The sequence below is a fragment of the Olea europaea genome, unplaced genomic scaffold, assembly GCF_002742605.1.
Source record: "Olea europaea var. sylvestris unplaced genomic scaffold, O_europaea_v1 scaffold2014, whole genome shotgun sequence".
In the NCBI taxonomy this organism is placed as follows: Eukaryota; Viridiplantae; Streptophyta; class Magnoliopsida; order Lamiales; family Oleaceae; genus Olea; species Olea europaea.
Genome location: NW_019238028.1, coordinates 8,223 through 18,008, shown reverse-complemented (window position 1 = coordinate 18,008; position 9,786 = coordinate 8,223). Strand labels below are relative to the sequence as shown.

The 9,786-nt window shown below is 34.8% G+C and overlaps 1 pseudogene; it reads right to left on the bottom strand.

Moving 5' to 3' along the window:
* Positions 1-8,232, bottom strand: part of LOC111379645 — a 10,960-nt pseudogene extending 2,728 nt beyond the window's left edge.
* Between the last annotated feature and the right edge of the window lie 1,554 nt (positions 8,233-9,786).

Below are 9,786 nucleotides of genomic sequence, written 5' to 3'. Positions count from 1 at the left end.
AAGTGCCACAAGAATCATCCCAACCAATTTTCCAAAATAAAATTTCTTAAAGGTTTAACAAATTGAATGTACATTTTAAACAAGGTTATTTTCGTACAGATATCTGGGCAGATGAAGTGGCTATGATCAACTTATCAGAAAATTAAGTTTTGTTAAACCATACATTATTCAATAGCAATTAGCAAATATTGATAGTTTTTATAGAAAGTAGAAAAAATAAATTAATTTAGATAAAAGTGGTTAAGTGGATTTTATGTGGGGATAGATTTTTTATGGATAGAAATAGTGGGAAAAATTTTAATGAATAAGATAGTTGAAGGGGGAGAAAGTAATTTATTAAAGTTTTACAAACTGGACTTTTACAATGGGAAGCTTTTGAATAGCAATTGCACACAACATTTGAAGGTGGCAACCCCTATTTATAGAAAGTGAAAGGCGGTGGAACTATTTCTAGAGAATTCTTATTTTCTACTTTTTATTTATTGTTTTTGCTTGGGTCCCAAGAAATTCTAGGAAATTCTAGAAATGGATTTATTCAGGGGTGTTGCTATATTTTTGCAATCTTTCATCTTGAACTTCAAGATGACTAGTAGTATAGTTCTTCTGAGCAATAAAGATTTCAACTTCAAATTGGGTTATATCGATTCCAAGAAAGTAGTACATCAATCCGAAATCAGACATCTTAAATGATTTTATCATGTCTTCCTTAAATTTCTTGATCATCTTCTCATCGTTCCCTATATAGATGAAATCACTAACATATAGAGAGATTATGAGTATACTATTTGTACCTTGATTTTTAATGTATAGATTTGATTTATTTTGACTCTTCCTGAATTTTTGCACTGTAAAGTAGCTATCTATTCCGTTGTACCAAACTCTAGGAGCTTGCTTAAATCGCATAGTGCTTTCTTTAATTCTAAGTACTTTATCTTCTGGACCTTGTACCATAAACCCTTGAGGTTGCTCTACATAAAATTTTTCTTTAAGAAAACCATTGAAAAATGTTCACTTAACGTCTAGTTGGTAAATCTTTCAATTCTTTTGTGCGGCTAGTGCAATTAACGCCCTTATAATGTCAAGAAGTGCAACTGTAGCAAATGTATGAGTGTAGTCGATACCAAACTACTATGAGTATCTTTTAGTGACTAGTCTTACTTCGTGTTTTTGGATTGCGTCGTCAATCTTAAGCTTTGTCTTGTAGATCCAATTGACTCCTATGACTTTTTTATGTTGAGGAAGATCTCCAAGCTCCCAAGTGTTAATTTTCTCAATCATTTTTATTTCTTTGTTCACAGCTTTTATCCATTTTGGTTGTTTCAAGCTGGTTCATAGCTTTCAGGGTCTAAGATCATCATATTGCATGTTTGATATATTTTTGATAAGCTCTTATGTTTTTCTTGGTGACAATTTTTTGTGAGTCGACTGGTTCTTCTATCGTTGCTTGCTGTGGTGATTCTGATTTGTTGTTATCCTCGATGTCACCCTTGGATTTTTCTAGTTGTGATAGGATGCTGAAAACATTTCTTTCGACTTGGCCAGTCCCCTAATTGTAGGTGACATCTTCATCAAACTTAAAATCTCGACTTCTAATTAGTTTCTTTGTTCTCAAGTTATAAACTCGATAGCCTTTAGTTTGAGTACTATAGCCTAAGAAAATTCCTTTATCCATCTTTTCATCTAATATGCCTCTTTTTTCTTGTAGAATGCGTGTGGTAGATGCAACCAAAAAAGCTGAGATGCTTTGCTGATAGTTTTCGTCCACTCCATGCTTTTACAAGTATTTTATCTTGCATAACTTTAGTCGAATGTCGATTTAATAAGTAGACTGTATTGTTTACTACTTCTGCCATAATGTTTTCGAAAGACTTTTCTCCATGAGCATAGCTTTCGCCATCTCCATTATGTTCTATTCTTTCTTTCTGAAACGCCGTTTTGTTCTGGTGCATATCCAACGTTGAGTTGATGCTCCATTCTTTCATCTTCACAGAACTTGTTGCATTTTTTTGATATGTATTGTTTGCCTTTATCTTATGCAGGACCAACTCGAACAATTAATTGAAAGTAAGAACGGATCTATTGGGAAGAGGGAATTGAGGAGAGAAGAGGGGTAGAAGAAGAATCAATAGAAGTACAGATGGAGAAAAGAAAGTTGCCACGAGCCACCAAAATAATTTATTCATTTATCAACTAATGAAATTATATAGCAAAGTAGGTTTAAATAGTAAAAACCAAAACCCTAACTAGAATGGGCTTGCGCCAATATAAGCCCAATTACATAAATAAGAATCCAAAACAAAATAAAGTCCAATTAGAAATAAATAAAAGACTGGATGTCCTTATCACTATCACTTCTAATAGTCGTGATATTTCAATCACTTTGCTTTTCAACATAGCCTTTAAATTTTTTGAAAATCTCAAACACGGATTTCTCGAGTAAAAAATATAGTGATGTCATTCTAGTGTAATCATCTATGATGAAATTGTACTTGTTTTGGTCATGTGATGAAGTACGCGTCGGACCCCGTACATCTATATGTATCAGCTCCAACGACTTTTTGGCTTTCCAAGATATTTTAGAAAAAATGGTTAACGATTTTTCTCAAGCAAACATCCTTCACAAACTTCTTTAATCTCATTTATGACTAGTAGATCTCTCATCATTTTTTTTGTTATAGGATCTTCAACTCGTGAAAGTGAAAGTGTCCAAATCTCCTATACCACAATCACGAATCGTCCACTTGCGTCGTCATTGCCGTATTGTTTGCGTATCTCCATTGAATTGGAAAACATTTATTCTACCGCTTTTTAATTTTTGCAATTACTAAGGATTTATCTTTTTCGTCATAAATTATGCAAGAATCTCCTTTGAAATGTAAAATGTATCATTTCTCATCATGTGACATACACTTAATAAGTTTTGATCTATTTTAGGGATCAAGAGAACTTTGTTGATATATCTCTTACCCTTTTCTGTATCAATGGCAATAGCACTTTATTTGCCTGTTGGCTTCATAAAATCATCATTGTCAATTTTTATTTTTGCCTTAATGATTACTACGACCACTATCTAGATACTATGCATCTAGTTTTCTTTAGATGTATCCTTATTGGAGGCATGAAATAGACTTCCTTCTATATCATTTTCTTCAGATAAACTAGCTTGATAGTTTTGTTTAAAGTGACAGAATTTTTCATGTCCAATTTGTTTACAATTATGGCAATGTGATTTTCCTTTAAACCAACAATCATTATGCAAATGACCTTTTTATTTTAATTTTATACAAACGCCACATGAAGGATACTTTCCATTATTATCAATTTCTTTTCCTTGAGTTCCTTTGTTTTTAGAATTTTCTTCCACCTTTTTTTAGATTTTATGAAACCGCATATAAACTTTAGATTGAAAAGCGTTCTCTATGTCAATTTCATAACGTGTTTCTAATATTTTTTCATGAGCTTCTAATGAACCCATCAATTCCACAATTAATAATTTATTTATATTTTCAGAGTCCTCAATAGCTGCAATAATTAGATATTTTTTTCTATAGAAGTAATTAAAATTTTTCCAACAACTTTCTTTTCAAGAATACAATCTCTGTAATATCTTCGTTGATTAACATTTATTCTTGAATAATAATCTTTTGTAGTTTCAGAATCTTTTATTTTTAGATTTTCAAACTTTCTTCTTGAAGTTTGAAGACAGCAAGTACTTACCTTGTTACTACCATAGAAATCCTCCTCCCATTTATCCCAACCTTCTTTTGCTATTGTAACTCCCATGATTCTCGAAAAATGTGTCAGTCAATGCTCATTTGTAGAGCAAGTAGAGCTAGAGAATTTTTCTGTTGATTTTCTTTAAGTTCCTTCTTTTGTGCAGCACTTAGAGTGGAAATATCATCTGTATAACCATTATTGACAACATCTCATAAATTTTACTCACAAAAGTAAGTTTTCATTTTAATGGACAAGAAATCATAATTGTCTCCATTAAATATTGGGATTGAAATTGATTAGCAAAAAGCTTCAACCATAATATAAGCTTACGCCCCAATAGATATCGAACGAAACTCTGATACCATTGATGATTTTTATAGCGTGTAGGAGAAATAAATTAATTTACATAAAAGTGGTTTAAGTGGATTTTATGTGGGATAGATTTTTTGGGAATAGAATAGTGGGAAAAATTTTCATGAATAAGATAGTTGAAGGAGGAAGAAAGTAATTTATTAAAGTTTTACAATGTGGGCTTTTACAATGGGAGCTTTTTTACTCCAATTGCACACAACATTTGAAGGTAGTAACCCCTATTTAAAGCAAGTGAATGGCGGTGGAACTATTTCCAGAGAATTATTATCTTCTATTTTTTTATTTCATTAGAAGCCCAAGAAAAAATATTAGAAAGGCGTAATGAAATTGACGTAAATAACGTTTTTCAATCCAAAGTTAATATGCGGTTTCAGAAATCTAAATAAAGTGAGAGAAGATTTAAAGAAAATTCTAAAAATAAACAAACTCAAGGAAAAGAAATTAATAATAGAGGCAAGTATCCTCCATGTGGTGTTTTTAAAAGAAAAAGTCATTTGAAAAAGGATTGTTGGTTTAAAGGAAAACCACAGTGCTGTAGTTGTAACAAAATTGAAGAAAAATTCAGTCACTTTAAACAAAATAAAGCCAATTTCTCTGAAGGATAAGATATAAAAGGAAGTTTATTTTATGCCTCCAACAAAAATGCATATGAAGATAAACTAGATACGTTGTATCTAACCAGTGGCTGTCGTAATCATATGACAAAAGATGAAAGCATTTTGTGTAGTCTAGATAAAATCAAGGTAAAAATCAAAATTGGCAATGATGACTCCATGGAAGCAACATGCAAAGGCATTATTGCCGTTGATATAAAAAGGGGTAAAAGATACATAAACAAAGTTCTCTTGATCCCTAAAATAGATTAAAACTAACTAAGTGTCGGTAGGATGATGGAGAAGGGAAATCCTTTCCATTTTGAAGAAGATTCTTACAGATTTTATGATAAGAAAGATAAATCTATTATAATTGCAAAAATTAAAAAGCGGAAAAAAATTTCTCAATTCAATGGAGACACACAAATATTGTGGCAATGACGAAGCAAGTGGACAAATTGTGGCTATGGCACAAAAAAATTGGACACTTTCACTTCTACAAGTAGAAGATCCTACAACAAAGAACATGATGAGAGATCTACCAGTTACAGATTTTATGATAAGAAAGATAAATCTATTATAATTGCAAAAATTAAAAAGCGGAAAAAAATTTCTCAATTCAATGGAGATACACAAATATTGTGGCAATGACGAAGCAAGTGGACAAATTGTGGCTATGGCACAAAAAAATTGGACACTTTCACTTCTACAAGTAGAAGATCCTACAACAAAGAGCATGATGAGAGATCTACCAATCATAAAGGAAATTAATGAAGTTTGTGAAGGATGCTTGCTCGAGAAACAACATCGTTAACCATTTCCATTCAGAAAATTTTGGAGAGTCAAAGAGCCATCGAAGCTGATACATACGATGTATGTGGTTTAATGCATACTCCATCACATGAGCAAAATAAGTACTTCATACTCTTACAAAATTACACAAGAATGATGCAGGTATACATTTATGCAAGAAATCTCAAGTTTCGAGATTTTCAAAAAGTTCAAAAGCTATGTCGAAAACAAAATTCATAATATCAAAACGATTAGAAACGAAAGAGGCAAAGAATACACATCAAATAAATTCAACAAGTTATGTGAAGATGAAGGAATGAAGCATCAACTCATCGTTGGATATGCGCTAGCACAAAACAAAGTGTTAGAAAAAAAAAAAAAAGGTAATGGAGACATTTAGAGCTATGCTAATGGAGAAAGATTTCCCGAAAACAATTTGGGCAAAAGCAGTAAGCGCTACAGTCTACTTACTAAATCAATGTCCAAACAAAGTCGTGCTAGAATAAACACCATTAGAAGCATGGAGATAATGAAAACCATATGCAAAGCATCTAAGAGTTTTCAGCTGCGTCTGCTACACACACTCCACAAGAAAAAATAGTAAAGTTGGATAAAAAGATGGAGAAAGCGATCTTCTTAGGCTATAGCACTCAATCTAAAGGCTATTGAGTCTATAACCTGAGAATGAAGAAGCTAATTATCAGCCAAGATGTAAACTTTGATAAAGATGCTGCTTAGAACTGGGACATTGGCCAAGTTGAAAGAAAAGCTGTTAGTATCATATCACAACTAGAAAAACAAAAGAGTGACATCAACGATAACAATCAACCAGAGTCCCCACAACATGCAACGATAGAAGAACTAGTTGACTCCTGAGAACCGTCACCAAGAAAAACACGAAGTTTATCAGAATATATCAACTATGCAATCCGATGATCGTAGAACATGAAAGCTACAAAGCAGCTTCAAAGCAACCAGACTGGATAAAAGCTATGGACGTAGAAATAAAATGATTGAGAAAAATGACACTTGAGAGTTTTCTTATCTTCCTCAAGATAAAAGAAGTCATAGAAGTTAAGTGGGTCTACAAGACAAAACTTAACATTGATGGCTCAATCCAAAAACATAAAGCAAGACTAGTCATTAAAGGATACTCAAATAGTTTGGCATCGACTATACTAAGTCATTTGCTCAAGTTGCATGTCTAGACACTATAAGGGTGTTGATTGCACAAGTTGCAAAAGAAGTGGAAGACTTACCAATTAACGTCAAATCAGCATTTCTCAATAGCTATCTTAAAGAACTTTATGTAGAGCAACCTCAAGAGTTCCTTGTAAAAGGTCAAGAAGAAAAAGTACTCAAAGTAAAGAAAGCACTATACGGATTAAAGCAAGCTCCGGGAGCTTGGTACAGCAGAATAGATAGCTACTTTGCAAAGGCGCTACCAAGAGCATAGTTTGAATTGTTATAAGAGATGGTTGTAGTTACCAAAATATGCACCAAGGAGGGGTATTAACAAATGGTGCATATTCTAGAAATTATACTTTCTAGAATTCACTAGAGTTCCTTGAGGAACAAGTAAAAATAATAAATAATAAAAATCAGATTCTAGATTTCTTTAGGAATTAAGCAAATTAATTAATAGAAAATTAGAAATTGTCCAGAAGGCTTCACCGCCATTTTGTTTTCTATAAATAGGTGGATTGCCTTCAATTGTAGTGTGTGTGTGTGGAATTGAAGAATAGTTCCTGCCTCCAGCCATTGTATAAAATCTTCCCTCCATCAACTTTGTAAAATCCTATTTTCAATAAATTACATTTTCCTCCTTCCACTATATTGCTTACTAAAATTACTCCCTACTACTTTTATCCCTAAAAAATCTATCCGACATAGGATCCACTTAACCACTTCTATCTAAATTAATTTATTTCTTCTCCCCACTATAAAAACCAGCAATCCTTAATGTCGGACCTCATACTCCATCTAGAGCAAGAAACAGTCTAGAATAGATGTGATAAGTGCAAAACGGTAAAAAAAGAGAGGAAAAGTTTCACGATACTTCATGCAAGGTCTAACAAACTGGCATACCCCATTAGACGTATCAGATACTACATCACGTGTTCTCTTTACAGAAATTGGAACTGTATCAACTGGCCTACTCTCTTCAAGATCTGGATACGACGCTGCTGAGAACCACCAAAAAGGAGCAGATTCCCCCATCTTTTCTCTTCTCAAGGCAATCTAAATTTAAAAAACAAAAAATCCAACTACATGGATAGGAAAAGAGAGAAGAAAAATATACTATCACACATTCTGTAAGATACCTACTTTTCCAGTCCTAGCAATCTCCCTGATTCCAAATTTACTTAAATTCCTTTGTGCTGCAACCATCTTTCCAGGATCTCCAGTTACCTATACAAAAGTATGAGAGGAAAGAGTGAAAAATAATATATAATAATATCTCCCCATCCCCGAAAACGCAACAAATTAATATTGCATCAGATGTACCCTAAAGGAACAATAACATATAGGCAGATTATACAGCACAAACAAATTTAGAGCCCAATACATAAAGCCAAATCACCGTCCTACTTGTGCACAAGAAAGAACCTAGTGGTCAATCTTTGCTAGTTTAGGCACCAAAAAAATAAAAAATAAAAGAAGAAGAAAGAAAAGATCAACTCAAACCTTAAATTAATATCTGAGCAGTCAGCTCAACCAGTGGACTTACTCCCATGTGACTAAAATAGGCAGCCATAGCCACTAAAATCATCTGACTCCAGTTCGAAGAATGGATTAACAGATCATTTTTAGTTTATCAAATAACACTTTTTTCCTCAAAAAATTTTAAGTACTTTAAGAAATTATTGGAACTGGAAGGGCAAATCTTTAACAAGCTATGACCAAAGCTTTTGATGATGATATTGTCTTCGCGGATGGGATTCAATGAGACTAGAAGATAACTGGTTTTTTTTTATTATTATTTTTTTTATGACAGAGAGTAAGACTAGCTACATAGAAGTGTAATTTTATGGTCAGAAGTGGAAAAGATAATTCATATAAGTGTATAAGTATAGGTTAAAGTTCTGTTAATTGATTTGGATGTTATCATCCAGCACATCAATTTTTCATATCAATTGCTAGAGTGGAATAAGTTGAGTTACACAGGTGAGAATGAACTAACTGCAAGGCAGTTCAAAATGAAATAAATCCCTGCTTCAGAAGGAACATGGCCAGATTTAAATGGATATTGCACCACATCATGGCCACAGTCTAAAATATACAGGCATTAGCCTGTGTAACTTAACAAGACGTCTTGAAAGATTACGGTTCTTGGGTTATTAGTTCCTTCTCAAATCTATCTACACCTGTAGCATTAGGGAAGTATGTAAATTAAAATGCAACAAATAGAACCAGGCATCACCTCAATTAACCACATGACTTGGAGATTATATTCAAAAGGATTAAATATGTTACCACAACAAACGAGAGAAAATGTCTAACGAGAAACTGTAGGGACATCATGAACCTTCCAGATATATTAATTTCCTTAAAGTAATGTGATATAGGTTGGTAGAGGAAGCCACCCTCGACGACAAACAAGATGGATCACTGCACTTTGATTCAAGGCCATCGACCCTTAAGGGGTGCTTTACCACTATCCCCAAGTGGTGCTCAACCACCATGCACGGCCATCGACCCCCAGGGGAACTCTACCATTGCCTGGGTGCTCTACCATTACGCGAGACCGTCGCCCCCCCCCCCCCCGGGACACTCTACCACAACCCCCGGGGGGGTGCTCTACCACTACGCGAGGTCGTCCACCCCTCCCCTCCAGGAGGCGCTCTACCACAACCCCCAGGGGGAGCTCTATCACTTCGCGAGGCCGTCGACCCCCTCAGGGGCGCTTTACCACTACGCGAGGCCTTCAACCCCCCAGGGGCGCTCTACCACTCCGCGAGGCCGTCGACCCCCCCCCAGGGGCACTCTACCGCAACTCTCAGAGGGCGCTCTACCACTACCCCTAGAGGGCGCTCTACCACTACCCCTAGAGATCGCTCTACCTCTACGCGAAGTCTTCAACGGGCATGAAATTGCGCATCCAAACACTTCGCTATAAAACCTCAAGTGAATTGACTAGGTTCCATGGCAGTTAATACGGGAACAACCTCCAGGCGGGAAGTTAAAGACTCCCCACTCAGAACGTGGGGGTAGTGGGAATGCCAACGTGGGACACGTGGCACCACAACTACCCAGCGGTTATCTAGCTCCCAATATCTATAAATACCGCCAGATGTGACACAGGTTAGGG